This window comes from Ambystoma mexicanum, chromosome 9 (assembly GCF_040938575.1).
Source record: "Ambystoma mexicanum isolate Mex_15411 chromosome 9, UKY_AmexF1_1, whole genome shotgun sequence".
In the NCBI taxonomy this organism is placed as follows: Eukaryota; Metazoa; Chordata; class Amphibia; order Caudata; family Ambystomatidae; genus Ambystoma; species Ambystoma mexicanum.
In genome coordinates, this window is record NC_090931.1 from 1,282,142,430 (window position 1) to 1,282,168,724 (window position 26,295).

General features: G+C 49.8%; 1 protein-coding gene across 1 annotated transcript in view; it reads left to right on the forward strand.

The window, feature by feature from the left end:
* The first annotated feature begins 7,156 nt into the window (after positions 1-7,156).
* HACD2 (3-hydroxyacyl-CoA dehydratase 2) overlaps positions 7,157-26,295 on the forward strand; it is a 223,937-nt gene continuing 204,798 nt past the window's right edge. The window contains exon 1 of the mRNA XM_069616614.1: positions 7,157-7,452. The gene's annotated coding sequence lies outside the window, so the exon portion shown is untranslated. The remainder of the gene's footprint in view (positions 7,453-26,295) is intronic.

Below are 26,295 nucleotides of genomic sequence, written 5' to 3' on the forward strand. Positions count from 1 at the left end.
GCCTTAGACTGTGGGACATTTTTTGCTTAGATGTGAGAGATATATTGTGGAGAGAGAATTGATGAGGGTTCTGTGATGTCCTCACTCTTTCTCTCCGTGGACGGAAGTCCTCTGTTTATGTTTGTTTGTTTCGCGGGCTGCGACTCGCGTGTGTTAAGGGGCGGGGTTACCGCCCGCAAGGCAGTTCGAGCCTGGGCTCACCGAATAAAGACGTGTTGCACCCCAGCTCTGCGTTGGCCCTCTCTTGGCATGAATGAGTATGATTCCGACGACAGAGCGTGAGGAGGTCCATGTGTGAGCACATTACACTGGCGACAAGGCGGACACGAAGCCCCACCGTGCCTGCAATCTCCGGTCCGCTGCTCGTGGTGTGCTACCTGACACCACTGGGAGCCTAGGACTTTGGTTGCCTGGGGGCCTGTCACGGTGGGTGGAGCGCAAAATCTCCCCACCATCCGCCCCCCCCGGCGCGAGCGGCTCTGCTGATCCGCGGGTGGAGCAGCTGCGACTGCTCCCCGCAGGAGCAGGTAATCCGGGCGGTGGAGAACGTTTTCTCCCGCCGACGGCAACGCCTGGGAGGCCCAGCCCACGCACATTGGAAACATCAGCGGGTAGAGCGGAGACTCCCCGTTTGCACATCCCGGGCGGTAGAGGAGCACTGGCCTCCCGCCAACGGCATCACGCGCAGTCGAGCGGTGGAGGCGCGAACCTCCCGCTCCAACGACATACATCAGAGGGGTAAGAGCAAGCCCCTCTCCCCTTCCAACACAACTTTCACGAGCCACACTACGCACCCGCTGACACACGGCACGGTGCCTTTTCCTTTCCCCACCAACCGGCACTCATCGCTGCAGAACATTTGAGCGGGAAAGGCCCACCAGAGACTCCCAACCCACTACAGCACCCCCTGCTGGCACCAAGGCGCCATCGCGCCAGGAAAAAGGAACGACCATCCAGCAAACTGCTATAGCACCGCTGCTGGTGCCAAGACTCCACTGTGTCTAAGCAAAGGAACCACCAGCCAGCTCAGCCACAACAACACATATTGCACACCTTCCCATGAGCAACTCAGAGGAGGACTCACTGACCGTTCCAGTGACTCCAATCAGCACAGGCCTTAGAAAAATGACGGACAGCCTGTTAACCCAGCTGCCAGCAAATTTCGACCTCACCGACACCGGCACTCTAGGATCAAGGTGGAAGAGGTGGCTGAGGGACTTCAAAGTGTGCTTGAAAGCAGCAGGTACTTTAGAAGACGAACAAAAGCTCAATCTCCTAAATCACGCTGTAGTACCAAATGTGCGAGACATTCTTGAGGAAATACCTGAGAGCAACATAGACACGTACATCAAGCTAAAAACAACGCTCATGGAATATTTCACACCTCACACAAATGTGGATTATGAACGGCACATCTTCCACACCGCCAAACAGCACAAAGGCGAAACCATAGATGCGTTCGTCATGAGATTCTGAGCAACAATGAAGCACTGTGATTTCAATAATTACTCCAATGAGGAGGCCCTCAGATCACAAATCATAGTGAGGCGGGAAAGTGCTGATTTCCGCAAACGACTGTTGCAGCAGCCACGCACCTTAGATGAAATCCTGCGCCTGGCTCGATCTGACGCGGCCCTTGCCGCACAAGTTGAAGGTCTGGACGACGTAAAGATCACCCACGGAAAATACGAAAGCCTCAACAAACTGGAGGGGACAGCAAGAAACAGTGACCCTTTCTGCTACCGGTGCGGACATGAATACCCCCACGAAGGAGCGTGCCCCGCAATGGGTCAGAACTGCTCCGTGTGTGGTGGAGAAAACCATTACAAAGCCGTATGTCTAATTTTCTGCAGCAAAATGAGAGGAGCAGGAAGAAACTACAAGTCCATGCCAGAACCGGAACAGAATCAAGCAACACCACAGCACCACCGGGGATCACACCAACCCCATGAGCAAGGGCGCCACAAACACCGCAATGAACCAACGGAAAGAAGGCACGACAGGAGAGAATGGAGGGAGAACAAGACCCCACTTCCCAAAGTGAGAAGAAAACCACAAATGTACATACAGTGCCTCATCGAAAAGTCACAGTCAGACAGCGACGAAAAAGCACACCAACCGGAAAGACACCAGGAAACACCAAGAAAGAAAGGATACCTATACGCCTTAGGAAACACCACAGCAAACTAACATAGCCCAATACTCAGAATACAGGTGAATCAGACGGCAGCAGAGTTCCTAATTGACACGGGGGCAAACATAAACGTAATCAGCGAAAAGGTCTATAAAAGCATACCAAATGCCCCCTGCCTGCAACCAGCTCGAACACTCATTTTTCCATATGGATCAAAGACCCCGCTGGCATGCAAAGGGTTCTTCATGGCATCGTGTCAATATAAGGAACATGAAAAGAAGATCCCCATGCACGTCCTGGAGGCAGCTACTGAAAGTGGATGCATACTGAGCTATCGAGCAGCTATAGAAATGGGACTAATCCACATATTGTACCGTCTCATGGTACACAAATATCTAGACCCCACCGCAAGCATAGACCAAGTCTTCCCATCACTGTACAAAGGCCTCGGAAAGTTGAAGGGCAGGCAGATAGAACTCCACATCGACACCACGGTCAAGCCCATAGCACAACACTACCGAGGAATACCCATCAATATTCAAAAACAAGTTGAGAATGAATTGACAAAGCTGCTGGAGGCAGACATCATTCAGCACGCGGAAGGACCCACCCCATGGGTCTCTCCAATTGTACCCGTGCCCAAAAGAGACTCCCAAGACATCCGAATATGCGTAGACATGAGAAGGCCAAACGAGGCCATATTAAGGGAACGCCACCAAGCCCCAAGAATAACCGACATGGTACATCTGTTGAATGGGGCCACCGTGTTCTCAAAGCTGGACCTCAACAAAGGGTATCACCAGTTGGAACTCAGCAAAAGCTCCCGATACATAACCACGTTCGCCACCCACCTAGGACTCTTCCGTTACAAACGGCTAAGTTTTGGTGTGTCGTCAGCGGCTGAAATTTTTCAAGCAGAAATTCATAACGTCATCAAACATGTACCAAACTGCCTGAACTACAGTGACGACATACTGGTGTTCGGACAAAATCAAGAGCAACACGACGACACGCTGATGAGAGTGTGCATGGCCTTGGAAGAGGCACCGCTCACACTAAACAAGGACAGGTGTGAATTTCGCAAGAAAACACTCCGTTTCTTTGGTCACATATTCTCTGAGAAGGGAATGACACCCGACCCGGAGAAAGTCAGCGCACTCCAAGAAGCCAAGCCGGCCGCCACCACATCAGACCTCAGGTCATTCCTGGGCCTTGCAAGTTACTGCACCAGATACATAAGAGACTTCGCCTCCATTAGCGAACCCCTCCGAGTGCTCACCAAGCTCAACACAGACTTCACATGGACATCACAGTGCCAAGAAGCGTTTCAAGCAATCAAGGACGGCATCTCCGACGCCCGAAACATGGCATATTTCGACCCCAAAAGAAAGACAGAACTTATTGTCGACGCTAGTCCAGTTGGCCTAGGCGCCATCTTAACACAACTGGACGACAGAGAAGAAGCCAGAAAGCACATTGTGGCCTATGCCAGTCGAAGCCTTTCCAAGACCGACCAAGCCTACTCCCAGGCGGAGAAGGAAGGCCTGGCTGTAGTGTGGGCCTGCGAACACTTTCATTTATTCCTATATGGGAAACCTTTTGTAGTCGTAACGGACCATCAAGCTCTCATCTTCATCTATGGCAATCCTCAGGCAAAAATGCTGCCAGGAATAGCTCGATGGGCACTCCAACTACAAGACTATCAATTCTCCATCATGCACAGACCCGGAAAGGAGCAGAACCCTGCAGATTTCCTCTCGAGACATCCAAAGGACGCGTGTGGACCAGAACCATCCATAGCTGACCAGTATATAAGATATGTCATTCACAGCAACACACCGCAAGGACTAGACATGGATCACATAACTCGTGAGTCAAACACGGACCAAGGAATACAAACTATCCTCCGATGCCTAGAAACAGGGCGATGGAAGCAAGCCAAACAAATTCGAGAGACGATGAACGAAGACACCAAGCAGGACATCAAGTGCTTTCTAGCGGTGAAAGAAGAACTTGCAAAATCAGACGAAGGAATGCTGCTAAAAGGCACAAAGCTCGTGATACCGCGCAGCCTGCGCCAGAAAGTACTAGAACTCGCCCATGAAGGACACCGAGGGATCGTATCCACCAAAAGGATGCTAAGGCAGAGACTATGGTTCCCACAACTAGACACTGCAGTAGAGGAACTATTACAAGACTGCCCCACCTGTGCACATGTAAAGCCATACACCTCCCCAGAACCCCTAAACATGACCGCACTGCCCGAGGGGACCTGGGAAGAAATAGCCGTGGATCATTTTGGGCCCATGGAAGGAGGAGAATACATTCTGGTGGCCGTTGATGAATACTCAAGGTACCCCGATCTACAGATAGTCCCATCAACATCAGCACATCATACCATACCAGCCCTGGATCGCATGTTCGCAACATACGGAGTACCTAAGGTAGTAAAGTCCGACAATGGACCTCCGTTCACCGGGCAGGACTTCCAAAGATTCGCCGAATACATAGGTTTCAGGCACAGAAAAGTGACACCCCTATGGCCACAGGCCAATGGAACAGTCGAGCGGTTCATGAGCAACATCAAACGCACTACACAAATTGCTCGCATTACGGGAGAACCTGTCGAGAAGCTGTTATACCAACTCATGCGAGACTACAGGAATACGCCACACAGCACCACTGGGAAAACACCTTCCGAAATAATGTTTGGGCGAACGATAAGAACATGAATACCTCACGTGGCCGTTGAGGAAGACCAATACGAAAGGAATGCAGAAATGAGGGAAAAGGACAAACGCATGAAGGAGAACATGAAAAGAGCTGCGGATACCACACGACGAGCCAAAACAAGTGATTTGGCACCCGGAGACATGGTGGTAGTCCGTCAGCCCCAGCATAGGAAAAACATAGCACCATTCAACGAGGACCCTCTCCTCATCGTCCACAAGAAGGGGTCACTCATCACTGCGGAGGGAGACCGCAAGTCCATAACGAGAAACTCCTCTCACTTTAGACGAGTGTCGAGGGTCCCAGCTTTAGGTGACACAAACTTGAGTGATGAGTTCACCCCATGGTACGTTCCATATGAAGGAGACAGAGTAGACTCGGACGGAGACGTAACTTCCAAGACCCGGACAGACCTGTCGACCAGGACCGAGAGTCGACCAGCGAGAACGAAAAGAAAACCCCATCGCCTCATCGAGGAAATGAACTGAGCCGGACTTAAGGTTTAGTGACGGGAGGGTGTGATGTCCTCACTCTTTCTCTCCGTGGACGGAAGTCCTCTGTTTATGTTTATGTTTGTTTCGCGGGCTGCGACCCGCGTGTGTTAAGGGGCGGGGTTACCGCCCGCAAGGCAGTTCGAGCCTGGGCTCACCGAATAAAGACGTGTTGCACCCCAGCTCTGCGTTGGCCCTTTCTTGGCATGAATGAGTGTGAGTCCAACGGCAGAGCGTGAGGAGGTCCATGTGTGAGCACATTACAGGTTCGGTTGTCTGTGCTGGGTGTGGTTGAGATGAGTGGGAAGGCTTTGCTGGGAGGTTACGGGTGAGAGGCAGGAGGAGGAGCAGGGTGTTGGATTTTGTGAGACAGACGGGGCGGTGGGAGGAGTTGTGAGTTTATGTGGGCTATGTGTTGATTGGTGGTTTGGTGCACATCATCCTATTCAGTGGTGGAAATGGAAAAAATGTGGTGGGGGATCCCACGAGTGCCGGGGTGGGGGAGGAGTTGGGGGGACACAGGGGGCGTGGTCTGGAAGGGGCGGGGTTGGTAGTGGCCATCCGATCAAATAAATACTTTTAAAAAAAGAAAGAAAAATAAGCACCCACAACGGTAACATTGCCTTTTACCGCTGGCCAGGGCTTTAAGTGGGACGGGGCCGGCCGGGGATTAGCCCCGGCAGGCTCCGAAATTTCCTTTGAGGCGGGGCCCTGTGGGGCCCACTAATCTCCCCTGGCACTACATGAAAAGGATTTTTTTCTGAAGCCTGAAGCTCTCGCTCGTGTGCGAAAGCTTCAGGCTCCAGAAAAAAATGCCTTTCAGCCATAATGGTGGCGCCGCACCTGCGAGGCATCCCTTTAAGCAAGAGATGCCCGTGGGCCGGCGCCACCAGTATGGAGAAAACTCGAGGCCGCTGGAAGCGGAGGCCGTTTTCCTGGAGAGTTTCAATCTTCAGGAAAACGGCCTCTGCTTCCAGCGGCCTCACCCCTTCAGCCTTAATGGTGACGCTGTGCCTACCCAGCTGGCAAGGGGCAGCGCCGCCATTAAGGCTGAATAGGCGAGGCCCTGTCCCCTGCCAGGCAAGCCTATAGAATATAAATGCAGAGATCAACATGTTGATCACTACAAAAGGTTGCCTGGCAGGGGTGCCATTAGCCCATTGAGCCGGGGCTCGTCAGGGGGGCGTGGCCCAACGGCCCGCAGGACCCCTGCAATTAGGCCAGACCCCCTTGATGAGCCCTGGCTCATTTTGTTGTGCGAAAAAAGGAAAAGGAAAAAAAACGCCCGCGAGGGTAGCATTGACTTTTACGCGGCTTTGGCACTGGTGTGTAATGCACGATGCTCGCTGTGTGTAATGCACAATGTTCGCTACATGTACAACTGATTCCTTTCAGTTGTACATGTAGTGAGCATTGTGCATTACACATCAGGGCCAAAGCCACAGTAAACGGCAAATGCTGCCGTCGCGGACGCTTTTTTTTTCTTTTTCTTTTTTTCCAGCGCGGTTCATGGGCTTGGGCGCTGACTCTGGCCGGATCCCGAGATCCGGCTACACATCTGGTGCCGGATCTCGGATCCGCCGAGAGCCTGCCCAATGACCAGCACTGATCCTATTGGATGGGGAAGCGCTATTCTGTAATTAAGAAGAAGAACCCCCACAATCAGAAGCAAGGCGAGGGAAAGCAGGCGTTTTATTTTTATTTTTCCAAGTGAAGTGATGAAGCAGCGTTAATAAAACCAGGGCTGGACTAGACTGTATTGGTGAAAGCGAACTTCCAGGCCGGTCCGAGTAGTTCGTTCATCGCTGTCAGTCACTCTGGCTGTGGCAAGCTGCCTGGTTGTGCTGGTGCACATAATTCATTTGTGCCCGGGCTCGCGCGCGCCTGCGCATTTCTAAGGAAGGGCTCCTCCCGTGCGTGGCCTCTGTGCTCGCATCACGTGATGGGCTTCTCAGCCCGCTGTCCAGTAGTGCAGGGTTTGCCTGCTGCTGGCTGAGCGGAAGGATAAGCCCGCGAGACGAGCGGGCAGCGGCAATGGCCAGTCACCAGTGCTTGTAGATCGTTTGACCTAGCCGCGAGACGAGAGCGCCTGGAAAGGTCAGTGAACCCCTGTGGGGAAAACAGATGTGCTCGCGTTAGAAATACGATGCCAGGGCCGCTCTGGGCGTGTGCAGCAACAGACTCCCTCTTCTGCTGCAGGCTGCACGGGCCGTGTGTTTGTCCCAGTGCCCAGGCTGCAGGCACACACACACGGCCGGCCCATGCACCTGCAGCAGAGAGGAGGTTAAAAGTAAAAGTTTCGATCAACACAGCTTGAAGTCAGTCACCAAGAGGTGCAAATAACTCTGAAAAGCCGAGCCAGCCAGTAGACGGAGCGGGCGGCGGAGTGACTCCATACATTGCCCTGTGCCTGGACTCTGGACTGGAGGACCTCTGGGCTTGCGCAGCGTTGAGTTGTGCCGATAGCGGCAACGGCAGCACCTGCAGCAGCATGGGCAGTTACCTTGAAACATTTGCCATTAGTAATGAAGGAGACAGTAATGCACGCGACGTCCATTATATGATTTGTATCTATTAGGCTGAGTAGTGTGGTTTCACTTTGCTTCTCTTACCAGATCCCTACCCAAGTAATACATTACTGACAACTTATGTGTATGGAAAAGTTGTAGGCCGTAGGCATTTTATTTTCTTATAGAAAATACAACACAACAAAATAATTACACTGCCATATGCTTTTGGGCACATTGTGTCCAGTTCCGAAGTTGCCCAAGGCTCCTCCTGAGTCCTTGTTATCCCTGAGCCTTCGTTCCTGGGCATATGCTGCCTACGACGTGTCTTGGACCGTGTACCGAAAGAGTACTCGGCGTTCTTACTTTTGCCCGCTCCTTCTTTTTTGGACCGTGTACCGAGAGAGTACTCGGCGTCCTGGCTCCTGCCTGCACCCCTTCTTCTTCTGTTCTTCTTGTAGGGTGGGTTGGGTGGCAAACATTTTTCCTTCCCCCTTCTCCAGGTACTAAGAGTCTACCTGAGAGAGGTGAGCTCTTACTTGGTTTGTGCCGCCTCTCCTTTTCCAGGCTTACTTATACCCCCCGGCCTCTTGTTCCTTCCTGGGGGCGGCCGGGTTACCCCCCTGACCCCTTGCTGTTACAATTCGCACCTTCCCAGGTGCTGTTTCCTGGCCATCCTGGGCTTTTGTTTCTTGTGGCGCCATTCAGACGCCCCTCCCTACGCTTTCGCGCCGTTTTCCCCCACCCCGCGCCTAAACTCCCAGACCCTCTATCGTCCTGCATTTCATGCCGCCCGGGGCCTGGGTCATAGGCTGAATAGTGTGGGTTCACTTTGCTTCTCTTACCAGATCCCTACCTAAGTAATAAATTAGACAACTTATGTGTATGGAAAAGTTGTAGGCCGTAGGCATTTTATTTTCTTACAGAAAATACAACACAACAAAATAATTACACTGCCATATGCTTTTGGGCACATTGTGTCCAGTTCCGAAGTTGCCCAAGGCTCCTCCTGAGTCCTTGTTCTCCCTGATTCTTCGTTCCTGGGCACACACCTGAGTGGGTGTTCCTTACGCCTGCTCAGGTCCCCCACAAAAGCACCTTGCGTACAACCCCGTTCCTGGAGTGGCCTAAAAATGTTGTTGGAAAAAACCCCCATCCCTTCCTTTGAAAGGTGCACCCCATCCTGGTGAAACATGTCCGGATTGTTCCGGTGTAAGCCATGTCTTATGAAATGCAGCCCTGTGCTCTTGCAATACGTTTCTACTGATTTATTTAGTTTCTTTCTGGCTATCTCATTTGCGTGCCTCTTCTGTGCCCCATGCCAGACCCTTCTTGGTATTATCTCTGACATAAAAATCTCGGTTTTCCACCAGCTGTGGGCTATGCTATGCAGTGACTCGCAGATGTTCCTTTGTAATTTACCCCTGTTTGTGCTCACCAGGTCTCCCCGCCCCCCCCCCTTGAGATGTATAACCAGGTACTCTTGGGGGGGGGGGGTAGGGGTCCCTGAAACCTATCAGGTACGATAGCCTGTCGTGGATGTCCTCCCAGTGCATCCCCGGGAGGCCCCACCATGACGTAATTGTGTTCCTGAAATGTAGTCCTTGCTTCACCTCTTCCAGCCACCTGCCTGCCCGGGTCACGAAAGTGTGCCCCACTAACCATGCCGATTTGTATGGTCCGGCCTCTGTAGAAACGGGGGACAGAAGTGTCATATCAGTTTCTCCCTTATGTATTTCTTAAAACATTGCGACTTCATCCCCCAATTCGTCTCACCCCATTTGCTCCCAAATTCGGCCGCATCCCATCCCGCTTTCGCCACCGCCTGTTTTAAAACTGGTACCTGCTGAGCGCGCTGCCGTCCCTATGGATCAATAACTGTCCGTCGACCTCTGGTCACAGCTCCAGGAATTCTTGGGTGATGCATCTGGGACAGTGGTCCTTTTCTCTGATGCAATTGAGATCTATTGCTCTCCCCTTCCCCATTTGGTCTGTCTTAGATTTCCTTAGCATTATAGACATCCCCTTGATACCCATACTAACGTCTTTTCTTGCCAGGCCGCTCCTGCCTCCAGTTCCCCTATTCTGAATGCTCCATAGTATGCTAGCGCAAATGCTGCCCTGAACAGCACGGTTTCGTACACGCTGCTGCACGTGTCTTGCAGCACTTTTAGCAGAATTATCAACTTCCCAGAATTTACCGGCCTTCTGCTATCTGTTTTTTTCCCCTCTAACTTTGCCCATCCCCTCATAGCGTATTTTATCTTAGCGCTGTTAGTCGGGTCCGGTATGCCCGCCACTTTTGTGGTATATGCCACCGCCGCCAGGTGCGCTGCTGCCCAGCTTTTCTTTTTCCCTTTGGTAAATGCCCCTTCAAGAAATTCACGAATTTTTTCCGCTGAAATTTTTTCCACCTTTTTCTACACCTGTTTCCATCAACACATCTTTTACATGTTTTTCGTATTGCTTACCTGTTTTGTATGTCAGGGCATTTCTGGTCAGCTTGTCAATGACCCTTTCTTTTCTCCGTTCTTCTCCCACTTCTTTTGAGTCGACTTTGAGGCCAACCGTGCTTTCCTTTCTAGTGCCTCAAACGGGACCCATGCCTTCCGTGGCGTGGGCGTTCTTTCCTTGTCGGCGTCCGGTCTCAGCTCCCTGAATTTCTCCCACTGAAAGCGAGAGATTGCATCAGCCACCACATTTTCTTCCCCAGCGATATGCCTCGCCTTTATGCATGTATTCATTTTTAGGCTTTCCAGTGTGATTGCCCTCATTAACTCTAATACTATCATACATGACGCACTTCCTTTGTTTAACACGTGCACCACCGCCATGTTATCTGACCATACTGCCAACTCCTTGTTCCCTAGCTCTTCCCTCCATGCGCATAACGCGACCCATATCGGGAAGAGCTCCAGCAGCGTTATGTTCTTTGTCCATTCCGCAACTTGCCACGATTTTGGCCACTTGCCTGCACACCATTTTTTTCCCAGTATTGCGCCAAAACCAAAGCCACCGGCTGCATCAGTGAACAACACCCTTTTACCTTCATCGTTCACCGGTGAGCGCCATATTACCGCCCCCTTGAAGCTTTTCAGAAATTCTGCCCATACTTCCAGATCTCTCTTGATTCCTCCCCCTAGCCTGACCCTGTGGTGCCCTTTGGTAGCACCTCTCGTTTTCAGCTTGATACTTCTCTGGAACACCTTCCCCTGCGGTATGACTCTTCCTGCGAAGTTCATTTTTCCTGCCAGCTCTTGCAATTCTCTCACTGTTGCTTTGTTTCTTCCTTGTAGTTCCTTTATTGTTTTCAGCAGTTCCGTCACCTTGTCCTCCGGGATCCGACACCTCCCCTTGTTTGAGTCAATTTCTATACCTAGGAATTGGATAACAGGCGTTGGCCCCATCGTTTTCTCTTCCGCCAAAGGAAAACCCCACTCGCTCGTTATTTCCACAAATTTCTCCAAGGTTGCCCTGCATAGATCCGCCCCTTTGGGGCCGACGAATAAGAAATCGTCCAGGTAATGCACCATCATGGACTCCCTCATCTCCTGTGTTACTGCCCATTGTAAGAATGAACTTACCCTCTCGAAATATGCGCATGAGATGCCGCACCCCATCAGGAGGCATTTGTCGATGAAGTATTCCCCCTCCCAATGCATGCATAACCATCTTTGTGATCTGCTGTTGACTGGCAACAGGCGAAATGCCTATTTAATGTCTGCTTTCGCCATCCATGCCCCTTCCCTTGCCTTTCTTACCAGTTCCACCGCCTCCTTGAAGCCTTAATATGATACTGTCGCCTCGCTCTGAGCGATGCCGTTGTTCACCGAGGCACCTGGTGGGTAGGACAGGTGGGGTATCAGCCTGTAATCCCCTTAGTCTTTTTTCGGCACCAGTCCTAGTGGTGAACATAAAAAGTCTTCGAATGGTAAGGCCGTGAACAGGCCCTCTACCCTCCCTAGTTCTACTTCCTTCCTGATCTTACTGGTCACTATCTCCCTGTTTTCGATTGCCGATTTTAGATTCCTAGGAATGTCATGTGCTCCCTCCCCGTTAAACGGGATGTTAAAACCTTCTCTAAAACCTTGCCTGATTTGTTCTGCCGCTTCTTGGTCGGGGTATTTCCGGAGCCACCTTTCCATCCTCTCGATTTTTACCGGCACGGCCCCTTTCCTGCCCCAATTTTTATTTCCGCGTCTCATCTCTTCTGCTGTTTGGCGCCGCGGCCATTGTGCACTTGGAGCAGCTGTGGTCACCTTTGCATCTCTCGCACTTGTGGCTGAATTTGCACTTCCATCCCCAGCTACATGGTACCCCCTTTTCAAAGCGCCTGCATTGACCTGGTTCCGCTCGTGCTGTCCCCGTGCTCCCACTGCCCCCCCACTCTGTGTTGGGGGGGCAGGCTGTTCTGCCATCCTCTCTGTGACCCGTAATTTCTGCTCCGAAAACTCTGGTCTCTATTCCTGTCATAGCTGGATTTGTACCTTCTGTCACTCGATCTATAATCTGTTTTGTAATCCTTCTGCCAGTACTGTCTTCTCTGCTGTCCCCCTGTGCTCCGCTCCTTGGAATCCCATTTCTCTTTTAGCACGTTAAAAATGTAGAGGTTAAAGTTTTCTTCGTCGCAGTCCATCTCCTTTCTGAACTCATGGTCATACTCCAGCCATGCATCCCCTCCAAATGCTGCGTGGACCTTCAGCACCCTCTGTTGATATGCAACTAATGCTACCCCGTCTTCCGGGAATTTTTGTAATATAATTGTAGACATTATGGTGAAGGCCGACATCCAATTGTCAAAACTCCTTACTACTGCCCCCTTTCATAGTAAGCTTTTTTCATCCTCCTTCATGTCCTCTAGGGCCACATTCATCCCCCTCTTTTGACAATCTAACAATGTAAATATATCGCTTTCATTGACCTGCCCTGTGCGTCTTTACCCATAGTTGGCCTGCCATATTTCGTCATGAGTGGCCCCTCATTTTCTGCTGCTGCCACCGTCGGTGCTGCCCCCGGGGGTGTCCCCTGCCCATATGTTTGGCCCTGTCGGTACACCTTGTGGTGTCGGTAAAATTGATGCTCCTTGCGGCACCGAGACTACTGGTGCCCCCTGTGGTGCCGGGACTGGGGCCTCCCTGGGCTCAGCTGGTGCCCCCTGTGGTGCCGGGACCGGGGCCTCTCTGGGTTCTGCCCCTGCCCCCCCTGCACCTGCTCACCACTCCTCTCCATTTAACCCAAGCCTTTAGGTGATCCCTTTCTTCGTCATCACTGCTTGATTCGTCTGATGAACTCCCCTGCCACTCCTCCCTGCTTTTCTTCCCCCGTCTGCTCTTCTTGTCATTGGTTCTGGGCGACTTATCCGAAACCGTAACACAATTTTCTTAACATTCTTACTATTTTATTCCCCACATTATTATTCACAGTACCTTCCTTTTTTTCTTTCTCTTGGTCGGTGCCTCCGTCTGTTCCTCTGATCTCTTCGACTCCGCTCTTCCCCTTTTCTGTCCTTGCGGTACCTCGTCTTCTCCTTCGCTGTTGCTGGGCTCTATGAACAGCAGAGGTGACATTGCCTTTGCTCTTTCCTCCTTCTGCATTACTTCTAGCACCCATTGTGTCCCATACTCCTTCTCCGCCTTTCTTGCCCATTCTGAGAAATCTCGCGCCCTCTTCGCTCTTCCTTCCGCCATCCTTCTCGTCTGAATTCTGTCGGTCGTGCTTCCGTTTGACCACTGCGAAAATGTCCTTCGTTCGTTCGCAGCTGGTACTTCTGGGTCGCTCCTGCTCTGGCACCAATGTAACCACCGCGATAGTTTGACTTTTAGAGAGGTAGGAAAATGCGTGAGCCCGCAAGAGCAAACGTTTTTCCTTCCCCTTCTCCAGGTACTAAGAGCCTACCCGAGAGAGTTGAGCTCTTACCTGGTTTGTGCTGCCTCTTTTTCCAGGCTTACCTATACCCCCCACCCCGGCCTTTTGTACCTTCCTGTGGGCGGCCGGGTTACCCCCATGACCCCTTGCTGTTACAATTTGCACCTTCCCAGGTGCTGTTACCTGCCCTAGCTGGGCTTTTGTTTCTTGTGGCGCCATTCGGAAGCCCCTCCCTACGCTTTCACGCCGTTTTCCCCCACCCCGCGCCTAAACTCCCAGACCCTCTATCGTCCCGCATTTCATGCGGCCCGGGGCCTGGGTCAGTGGCAGTGTACGTAGCGCCGACAACCTCAGTGGGGGCATGGCCCACCTGCTGCACCCACACATACCACTGTTTTCCCTTGATTCCTACCTGCTACCCTCCTCCCAGTGAGTCCCCCCACCCCACTTGCAGCCCAAAATGAGAGGCAAAGACCAGTTGACTGAGTGGAAGTAAAATTGCCACAGCAAACTTTATTCACATTCGTAAAGTTAGGAGTTAACTGACAGGTGTCCCGTTTCACCGCTAGCCTCAGGATTCTGCGCTGAGGAATATCATCCTAACCCCCCCCACCCCTTCTGGTCCTTGCAGACCCGTTGAGGAACCCGTCCCTCCTTATCCGTCCCTCTCTACCCTTTTGGCCATTTTCTTTTTCATTTTTCTTTAATTTTCTTTTCCCCCATTCTATTTAAGGGCATTTTCATTTCCTTTTCAATTCTCTTGTTCTTCTTTCATTAGGATCGTCCACCTCTCCTTTTGCCCTCATCCTGATTCCCTTTTCCCCTAAATTTTCTTTTCTTCCCCCTTCCCTTGGGTGGCCTCTCTATTCCTACCACTGTGGCTCCCCCTGCGAGCATACCTTTTCCTGTCTGGAATTCCCCCCCTTAAGTGGAAACCCAGGGCTACCCTACCCCCTGGAGCCCAAAGTCCTTCCCACCCCATCCTACTCCCTTTACCCATGCTTAACAAGGTCCTCCTCAGCTCTCCTCCTGCTCTGCTTATGCCTCCACCCACCGGCTGCCAAATGCCTTGCTCAGTGATCTCCCTAAGCGGTCCCTTGTAGCTGCCCCCATATCTCCTCCTAACCCCCCCCTTAGCCGATCCCACGTCCCAGGTTCCCCTCCCCGTTTTAACCCCCAACCTTTCCACCTCCTTGCCCGAGCCAGTTCCTCTAAGATTCTTTCTTACCTTCAGCTCCCTTAGTTGTATTTGTTGTTACTCTCCTTTTCCTTTCCCATCAATGCACTTCCCCTTTTTCCCCCACCCCTGTTTGGAGATGGAAGGTCTTCCAAGCCCCCTATCCCTCCCCTTTTATCAGGGCCTCCCCTGAGCCTAATACTCCTGGGCGCCGTTCATTATAAGCTGATGGCTGTACAATTCCCTTGTAGTCCGCCAGTACTTTCTAAAGGGAACACCTTGTAACATCCGCTGGGCATGTCTGAGAGATACCTGTCACTGCGACCAGTGCCTCTGCCATGACTCACTGCGGGCAACCGGCAGCAGTGAGTTCCCCCTCAGGCACCTGGTCGCCTGTGCTGCACCAACCCCCTCATTATCGTCAGACCTGCTCTTTTCCCCATTCGCTCCATTCTCAAACAGACATTCTGGCCCTCCGGACTCTCCCGGCAGCGTGATGATTTGTGCTGCGGATTGCTGTCCCCGACCGACACCCTTGCGGGATGGCGTTCCTTGTCCGTTGCTGCTCCATTGTCTGTGCACCATTGCAGGAGGGCCAACTGTCTTACCAGTGGTGTGTTGGAAAAAAGGCCTTCCCTTGACCGTGTGGTTCCGGATCGGAGGCCCCCCTCCCCAAGTGGGGGAAGGGGCGTATTTAGCCCAGCCAGGGCATTTGTTTGATGTCCTAGCATATTGTATCCTTCTTCAACCCGACCTGCCGTTCCCACCCCCCTCGCGATTCTGCCCTCCCTCTCAGCTATGTGCAGCCCACCCCCTCCAAAGCGTCCTTCAGATTTGCTGGGTCCCCTTTTATAGGACTCTCGGCTGACGCCGACCTCGTTGCACCTCAGTGATGTCACCCCTTCGGGGCGTTGCTAGGCAAGGTGGCTGTAGCTGCCCCCCCCCGCCCTGCCATGCCCAATGAGGGTGTCGGCACTAAGGAGGGCCCCCGCCAGGGGCCATTCTGCGAATGGCGCGGGAGCCCAGCGGAGTGAGGCTTTATTTTAAATAGCAGATTTAACGAGAAGGGGAAACTCATCAAGGTACCCCCTGATCCTTCACTGGATGGGTGAGTGGGCTAATACTGTTTGGCGGGTTACCCGGTTACAGGAGTGGAAAGAAGAAGCAGAACAGAAACAGTGTCTCCATGTCAGCTGAGCAGGTTGCGTGGCTGTCACGGAGAGGTTGTTTTGTATCTTCTTGTGGATCATACAGCTTTCCCGTTCCTGCTGCTAAATGAGGTGGTTAAACAATGAGACGGCACGGTTCCCTCGCATCGCTAGGTGGGGAACCTCTGGCGCCATAGTAAAACATTTTCTTTTTAAAAAAGAAAAAGCGGCCCACACAAAAAGGAAAATAACATCTGCAGGATTGCAGCGTCTGGCCACATCCAGGACATGTGTATTTTGCTTGTCTGCTCATGGTTTCCCCCTCACCCTCTTGTTTGGCTTTGAACTGTACTCTGTTTTCACTGTAAAGTACATATGCCACAGTGGGGTAGTCGCACAAGTTATGAATGGTTATAGAATTATGTTAAACTACATTGGACACGTGTGGCATTATTCTCCATATTGAATGGGTGACTACAAATTCCAGAATGCTCTTCAGTAGTAGGTTACATGGCATTTGAGGCTTGGATATGCACTTTCATGACTTTACCTTTAACGCAATCTGTTTTGTATTTTAGTGTTGGACAAATACAAGCTTTAGATATGGTGTGAGGAAAACTTAACATTCTACAAACCATCTGTTGTTGTGTTAAATATGAGCATCTGGTAGTAATGTGTTTTGGAGCTGCTTTGTATGAAGTGTTTAAGTGAGGGGTAGATATGGGCAGCTAACTGGTGCTTTCTGTGTGCTTTGCTTTCTGAGCACGGTCTCTTAAATGATCCATGACACGGAAATGGCTCCTGCCTTGGAGCTAAGGTAGTACAGGGCCTGAAGCAGATAAGGGGGCCTAGGTAGTGCATAATAGCAAGGGTAAGTGGGCGGGACAGCAGGGACAAATTGACTCAACCGTGTTATATTGTGTAAAAATCTATTTGTATTTCAGTGAAAGAGCAGCGATGTCCGTTTTGCTCTGCTATGGCCAGGTTCATAGTTTAGCTGTTATCTCCGTTAGTCTTTGGGCATGGGAGTCTGGTGCTCCTACATGGGATGATGGGAGGAGGTTTGGGGGAGCAGAGTTTATTGTTGGAATTGGCGACCTTTATTAAGGGTGGCACCTCTTAGGTGGTTGAAGGCACATGGCGGGGGGTCATGTATTTATGGAACATAAGTACGATTTGTTGGGCAACGTATGTTGCTTTGGTGGTGAATTGCATGCATGCATGGAGGTGTTTTTTCCAGCACAACGGGTGTTGGGTTCCAGGAGGATGTAAGTGAGGTTTTATCGTAATAATGGCCACGGTGGCCTCTAAGAGCCTCCGAGTTAATGCTTTAGCCATACCCGTCAAGCGAGAGTCTTATATCTTGTATGGCGAGAGGTACTTGCCTTTGTGGACGCCGGGTCATTCTGGTTTGATTGGGGTTTAGTGTCGGTGGGTTTGGGCCTAGAGAAGGGCAAAGTTTTAGGAAGAATTCGTATGACTAGAGAGAGCGTTTATATGTGGTCACTGCATCATGGCACAGTCCTGAGTTAATTATATCTACCTAGGAGTGTTAAAAACTCTGCATGTAAACCACTTGGGAGGCCGTTGAAGCTACTCAAGGTGCATCCAAAGTGTTCTCGGGATTAATAAGGGAGGCTAATTGTACTGAGCACATTTAGCATACTCAGATGAAAGGAAATGCAGGCTTGCGGAGCGTCACCGTTTGACCAGGGTTTCAATTGGCCCAGCTGGGTACCTTTCCCACAGGATGTTTTCAGACGGGGGAGTTGGTGATCTGGTTGGAATTCAGGGTGGGTGGGTAGTGGTATACAACATTTAACACTGTGAAAGTGATGTGGCACAATAAGTATGCACCAAAGAATTGAGCATGTTTATTAGAAGAACAGGGATGTTTTATGATGAGTTCATAGACACGGACACCGCAAGTATAAGAACTAAGTATTTATTTAATAATACGGGGAGAGCAACAGGCACTCAGCCCGGCCCAGCTCCAACTGAACACTGGTTCCAGAAACCTGCTTGATACTGGAACCACATTAGAACATAAGCAGAAATAACAAAGTAACAAACACAACACATGCAACTTAACCACAATAAAAGTCTTTAAGCCTGATCGGAATTTGATCCTTCTTTGACTTGACCACTTCCTTAACCTCGTGAAAACGATCAAACCTTTTCTCAATCTCATCTTTCCTGGGCCACCCCCTTACTGTCGATTCCTTCACCCTGTTTAGCACCACATCCTCTCTCTCTGCGCCACCCATTCTTTTTTCCTCCGCTCCAAGTTTAATACTTGCAATAATCATTTAATCCTCCTTTACTGCCCCATCTCCTCCACAGGCAGCCGTAACAAGCAGTCTGCAACTACGTTCTCCCTGCCTGGCACATAACACATCTGAAAATTGTATCCCTGAAATCCCATCATCCACCTTGATATCCTGGGAGAACCTTTCATCCAACCTTCACTAGCCATAATTTGCACCAATGGCCTATGATCTGTTCTAATCATAAAAACCTGACCTCAAAACATTTTTGGGAAATGCAACACCGCCCAATATACGGCTAGGTCCTCCCTCTCTCACTGGGTAGTTCTCAGCACCCCTCAAAGGTCTTGAAGCAAAGACAATAACATGTTCTTCCTTCCCCGCATCCATTTTCTAAAGTGAAGCTCCTAGCCCTAACAAGCTTGCATCCACCAACATGACGGTTTTCCTGCCGCTCACACCCAAAGGAAAGGCGCACCACCAATACCTTCTTTAATTCTTTCGAAAGCATCCTGACATTCTTCTAACCACACAAACCCAGCGCCCTTCTTAGCAACTCTCTCAAGGGACCTGAAATAGTGGCAAAATCATTCACAAACTTGTGATAAAACTCAGCCATCCCCATAAAGGACCATAACTGATCCTTATCCTGTTGAGCATGATCTTTGCAAATACTCTAGTTTGGGCGTGATACCGTGTCCCGATATCTTGTGACCTAGATATTCCACCTCACATACTCCTAGCCTACACTTGTTCTTCTGCACTTTCAAACAAGTTCCTTCCAATCTTCCCAACACAGACTTCAAGATATCATCATGCTGCACTTCACTCAGACCAGTATATCATCTTGAAACGCTATCACATTCCCCATGCCCTCCAATACTTTCTCCATCACCCGTTGAAATACAGCAGCAGCAGATGTCAAGTCAAAAGGCATTCTGCAGGTATTTAAATGTTCCTTCTGGTGTGATGAAAGCAGTAACGTCCTGACTCTCCTTGGATAAGGGCACCTGGTTAAGCCACCGATAGGTCAATGACAGAAAACCAACTGGAGTCTCCCAAAACGACTAGAGCCTCCGAAATGATTTGGCAGAGGGTGTCTTCTCCCAAAAATGTTTTTGTTGAGATCTGAGATCCACACATAGTCTCATCCTGCCATTGCTCTTCGCCACCAAAACCACCGGAGACAACCATTCTGTCCCTTGGATCTGCTCTATCGCACCATTTCGTAAAAGGTTACTTAACCCTTCGTGTAGTTGCTGGCTCATTTATATGGAACGTGTCTCGCTTTGTGAACTACGGGACAAGCATTAGATTTCAGCTGGATGTCATGTTCAAAGTCTCTCAATTTCCCAAGAATCTCTGAAAATACCTCCGGAAATTCCAAAGCCCATTTATCGTTCACTTCAGTTATACATCTGGGTGTCGTGCGGTAGCCTGAATCCTCACCCACAGGCTCCCTTGCTCCTCACATCCTAGTAGCGAATCGCCTTTCCTTACCACCAGAATGTTGGCTGGACATTCTCTGCCCTTGTAACTCACATGTCCTTGGAATCTCCCCACCAGGTCTATCACACTCTCTCCTCTCCATAGCGGCACAGCTGTACTTGTGCCGGGGATTGATCTCTCACATTTTTGTGAAAAGTTCGTTTGAGGGTGTCTTCTGACACAATTGTCGAAGGTGATGCAGAATCCACCTTCATAGACAACTTGTACCCGTCTATCAGGAAATCGTCCACTGGGCCACTTGTTCCCTCTGACAGCAGAGAGATTTCAAAGATGTGTTGTGGCCTGCCCTCCTGACTGGAGATGATTGACGAACCTGGTGTTGAAGAACCTGACTGACCACCATTGCTCTCTCTGCTCCACCATGTTAATAGTTGCTTCTTTGCACACACATGCAAAGTGACCTGTCTGCCTGCCCTTAAAACACTCTATGTTTCTTGCAAGACAGAATGTACTGCTCGCCGGATGTCTCGGGTTTCCACATCTGATGCACTTATGTCCCCACCATTCTTTCTTAGGCCCAGGTGGTCTTCTCTTTTGAGCTATTGCACATACTTCTTGTCCTCCATGTTTCTCTACTCCTAAATGTACTGGATGGTTTGTTCCATACTTCTCACAAGTTCCACCGCTTGCTCCAAGGTCATGTCTTTTGTTAGCAGCTTCTCCTGGACCCTAGGATTGTTGGTGCACCTGATTAAAGATTTAGTTATGTCCCCAACGTCACAGATATTGCTCGGTGTCCTCAGCGTAGCCACATAAGTCTCTACATACTCAGCTGATTCTTGACTCCTCTGAAAAAATGTATGCCTTTCAAAAGTAAAATCTTTCTTTGGCTCAAAATGATCTTCAATCTTCTTTATGGCCATAGAAAATGCATCCAAATCTCCTGCCCCTACTTCCAGTAGATTTGGGAGGCCATCAAATACACAGCACCATTCCGGGCCTATATTGTGGAGTAAGAGTGCCTGTTTCCTTGATGGACTGAATCTGTCACCACCCATAGCCACCAGGTATGTCTCAAACATCTTGGGTGGAGCGCAGGTTTTGCCAAAAATGGAGGTGGAGTTGAGATAGCTGCTGCCATTATGGATACTGTGCCACCTGTCTCACACTCTGCCAGTGTTCAATACAATGTCTTTACACAAGCCTTTCATTTGAAGGCAAGTAATGTGACACAGTACAGTCTAAATAGGCCGCTTGGTTGCCTCTCTATTCAGATTCCTTCATTAATGTGGCCACTACAGTAGCATTAGCGTAATTACCTGGTTGGATAATCCTGCACATAAATTCCACTGAACTGTACCCTTTCCTCCTTTCTGCTTTGCCGTGCCAGCAGCGCTTCTATTGTCAGTTGCTTGGCAACGTAGGTTCTGTAACAGGTTGCGTATCTGAACACACGTCGTGGCTGCTACTGATGCAAAGCGCGCGCTTGACCTGCACAACAATGCCGGGATGCGCACGCATGGGGCTGATATTATGGGGCACTGGCTCCACCCCCTTCACTTTACGTGGCACTTGTTCCCTCTGACCTGATATTCTCCTGCTGCGGTGCCTGTCACTCTGCTGCTGCACTCGTTTAATGCCGGCAGGGCTCTGAATCTTCCGCCACAGCCTCGGGGCAGCCGACAGCTAACCTCCTGTTCGTTCTTCGGTCTTGTTATCTTCGTCGGCACTGATAAGTTCATAAACACGGACACCGCAAGTAGAAGAACTAAGTATTTATTTAATAGTATGGTGAGAGCAACAGTCACCCAGCTCCAACTGAACACTGGTTCCAGAACCCTGTTGGATTCTGGAACCACATTAGAACATAAGCAGAAATAACAAAGTAACAAACGCAACATTTTACTTGGGGGGTGCGGGGGTAATGACTTGAGGGCGCTAACGTTGGAGAATAAATAATTAATACATTGGCAAGATAACTTGGTTGGGAAGTAAAAGGGGGTGGGAAAGAAAACAAATTGTTATGGAGGATGACGCATAAGGGCAGGGGGGTGTCTAGGAGGTGGGGACACATTGGGATATCACAATTGACTGGGGTGGGGTGTGCGAATGATGACACCGCCAGGTCATTGGTCTGCGATGTCGAGCAAAAAAGGCCGGTTGGGGCGTATTACTTTATAAAATATAGAAGGAACTATTTACTATGGCTATTTCAGTGGAGTGTCCGAGATGGGAACAAGAAAAAGGGGGATGGCAATTGGATGTGAAATCATATCGGGTAGCGCAGTGGCAGATGGTGAATGCTGTCCGGAGGGTGGGGGGGTCCGTTAGACAGCACGAAAAGGCGACCTAGTTGGGAGCCGGTTCTGAGCGAAATAATAGTGGTACACATACCAGGGTCAATGCAAGATAAAGGTGACATGCAGAGGCAGTAATACCCAAGCGTGCAGGTGCAGTAGAGGGAGCATCCCACGTATCATAACAAATTACATTGCGGATGTCACCGGGAGCAGGGTTGTTCGGGACAGGTCGGCGGAGTGGCTGTAGGAGTAAATTATTAAGCCCAAGGCAACTATATCTGAAAGAGGCCTATCAACCGTAGTCAGAATTTTTCCCGTTTTGTCAGGATTATGTGCAAACAGGCCAGGCTCTGAGAACTCCCAGTTGCAGGCAAGAGGAGGGAGTGTAAATTGTTAGCCAAGGAGCACACACCTTGTCTAAGCAGTGTATCCCAGATCTTCAACACAAACGTCCACCCTGTTGTCAAAAAATAAAAAAGAATTGCGACTTCACTTTTACATTTCGCACCAGCAGTTATAGCTGTAAACGGAGCTTTGAAAGGGGAATGGTTAGTAATTATCATTAGTAGGGGTGGAACACTGTAAGATGGGCAATTGCTTCTAGGGTCCACATTAATGCCCAGACAATTGAAGTTGGGGTGTACTCCCACATAAGGATAGAGTAAGGGGGAGGAAGTGAACCTGAAATGGGAACACATTTGTAAAGCATGGGCATGGTCCACCAAACACCATCTAATCACATTGAAAAGGCCTGGTTACTTTAGGGGCGGATAAGGAACACCTGTCCACTACAACAGCCTACATTTGGCTGTGGGCCTGGGACAGGGGGTCCCCCTTGTAGTTCATCACGCCACCATCTGCAGGCTGAGGGCCCTACTGGTAAGGAGCTAAGTTTGTAACAGAACTTGAGACACCTTCCGTCGAGGGCCAGGTTACCCTCCATAATACAGCACGCCACCGTCCACAGATGAGGGACCCTCCCAGCATGGAGCCGTATTGGAATAAGGATGAAACGTAGGCCATCACGCCGCTGTCTGCGGACACACCTTAGAAAAGGACGGCACCCAGGAGTACCAGACTCTGGGGAGAGCCCCAGTAAATGTGAGGTGTAGGGGGCTTGGAAGTCCCCTGGGGAATGATGGTTGGTGTAAGGGAAGGAATATGGGAACGAAAGAAGTGGGGCATGGAAGGAAGACTGTAGATTTGGGGTCAGGAAAGAATTGGGGAAGATAAGACCTAGAGTTTGGAAAGTGTCAGCGAGGGGAAGAGTTGGCGAAAGAAAAGCATTGAGTGATAAAGAAGTGGGGCATATAAAGAGCTGGGGGATGCAAGGAATAGGGAAATAAAGCGAATTGAGGTATGGACAGAATTGGGGAAGGAATGTATTGGGAATGCATAGATTTGGGGAAATGAACAACTTGGGAACGGGCAGAAACGGTGAAATGGGGGTAGGGTAAATGATGGGGTGAATTGGGAAATTGAAAAAAAATTCACATTGATTGAGGGATGGACTAGGTTGTGAAGGGGTACACCCAACTGGGTCATCTTGGATGTTGACGGGGAGGGGCAGAGACAAAGCAAGCTATACCCAGTGCAGAATCTTGAGGTGTTGTGGAGAAAAGGCTTATATGTAATGCTCACAGCTTGCTGCAGCAATTTTGACTTCCACCTTGACAACTCTTTGTTCAGGGGAAATGACTAAGGAGGTTTTAGGGAGGGGGTGGGTTAAGGGAAGTATGGGTACAAGTCAGTGTGTCTGGTATGATTGCATGGGTGACAGTATGGGTAGCTGACATTGGAAATGGATGATCCCTCCGCTCCAGGGGTCGCAGCTCCTTTGCAGGACTGCTCGAGATATTCTATAGAACAGGGCTCTACCAGGGCAGCAGAAGTTGGTCGCTAAGCCTTCTTCCGGCGGGTCCACGGTCTCCTTGCAAGTCCTGTCGCTGGACAGGAGTCTTGGCTCTTTCCTTTTCTTCCAGGATCTCTCAAGATTGGGTGCAGGGGCCGTCTTATCCTAAAAGCCAGATAAGAGCAGCAGCCCCCACTAGCCAATAGTAGATTGACCCACACACACCCCAGCATTGGTCCAAGCAGGACCACTGGCGGAACATTCATGCATAGCACTAGACCCACTCATCAGTTTGTGGATTGGGACCAGACAGTCCAGCCCACTTCCTGGCAGCACACATAGCCCTCCAGTAGCCGCCAAAAGTGCCTGCTTTCCTGGGCATTGGAAGTCAATATAAGGATTTTTCCTGACCTCTTAGGCCAGGAAGAAGGCTTAAAGATGGCCAAAGACCAGCAAAAAAACCTTGTGGCATGGCAATGTTTGAAACGCGGTAAAGCAAAAACGAATTAAACAAAAAATTTGGAAAAGGTTGCTGCTGCAGCCAGTTTGTTCATTGAGCACACCTAGAGTAACCATAAATCCTCTGAGTGTTAGTCTAGGGCAAAACAAAAAGTGTAACCCATTTTACTGCATTGTAAGATGCTTTGTACAGTGATAAGTTACCTCAGGTGATACCGAAAGTAGAAACGAAGTAACTAGACTAAGGGAAACCTTCTTTCCCAGTATTGACAGCCTGAAGAACATGCCAGTTTCCCCATAACACATCAGCAAAGGCCAGTGTAGTGAAGCTTAAGGCTTCAGTGCACTGTCATAAGAGAAGGTCAGATTCAAAAATAAAAGCCAAAGGTTTGGGGGTCCATAGAAATGGAAGGAAAGGTGCAGTAAAGGGGAATCTTTCTTAACAACCGCTATGTAGGAGAATACTGATCCACTGAATTTACACCGAGTATTGTTTCGTTTTGAGGCGAACGTTGTTGCTGGACCTTAATGTTAGTTTTGGTTTGTAGATGGAGATTTTTTCCTTGCATGAATTCTGCTCCTTGGTCATGGTTTCTCTGTGTAATGCAGAGCATTTTGAAGAAAATCAATTTTTTGACCGTTAGCCAATGTAGTGTTCTCCGTGCCAGTGTGATGTCGTCTTGAGTCTGAGGAGAAGCCTTGCGGCTGCGTTCTGTAGTTGTAGTATTTTCATAAGGTATTCTGGCATTCTGAGATAGATGCGGTTAGCATAGTCTATTCTTGACTAGAGAAATAATGGCGAGTGTTCTGTGCGGTAAGGTGAAGAATGGGAGTATCCACTTAATAGTGTGTAGGCCGAAGAAACATTTTGTTACTACTACGTTCACTTGCGGTTCAAGGGTTAGTTCATTGTCCATTAATATTACAAGATTTATGACCACTTTGGATGGTTCTGCTGGGTTTCCCAATTCGGTAGGCCTTAGAATGTGGTGATGGTTCGATGGGTCGTTGGGCACGATCCCGATTTCTGTTTTGTGCGTGTTGACTGTTGGTACTCATTCAATAGTTTATTTCTGTGAGGCAGTTGGTAAGGATTGGGTTTTGTTCTTCACTAGCGTTGATTTCTTTTTAAATTATTTTATTTAGATGTGTTTTGTCTGCTTAGTTGTAATGGGTGAGGCCTTGTCTTTTGATGAGGTTAATGTGGGGTCAGGGAGGGTCCTGTAGATGTTGAATAGTAGTTATGAGCCTTGTAGGACTCCCCGTCATTTTGAGGGGTGGTAACTCGAATGGTGTAATCCAAGTAGTTTCCGTTCTTTCTTTCGTTAAGGATTTTGGCCAGAGTAGCGCAGTGTTGACGATTCGTAGGTCTTTGAGTCTTTTGATGAATGTTTTGTGGCGGACTGTGTCGAAGGCGGCTGATAGATCAAGTGGTATTAGTGCTGATTTGATAGGGTCTGCATTGGGTTTTAGGTTGCCCCATATCGATAGTAATGCTGTTTCCGTTCCCCTGATGGGTCTGAAGCCTACTTGTGCCGCTCATTGTTTTGAGATGGTTTCTGTGACGAATGCAGGAAATTTGTCCCTTCTCCCCAAAGGGGAGCCACCCCCTTTGGAGCTAGGGAGATGAGCTCACTAAGCACTACCATCTCTAGGGGTCAGAACAAGTGGGATCCCACTGGGAGTGACGCATCCTTCTTGGAATACCCAAGTAAGGATTATATTCTACCTCCCTTCACTTCAAACTCCCCAATGTTTGCTGGTTATGACAATTGAATATGGCAATTGGGGTACAGGACCTTTTTAAAGTGGATGGCCTGGTTTCTAACATGGATTTGTTACTGCTTTCTTGATAAAGACCAACACCAATGGAATCATCCCTTATATTCCACTGAGGTACCTAAATGCAGCAGGAC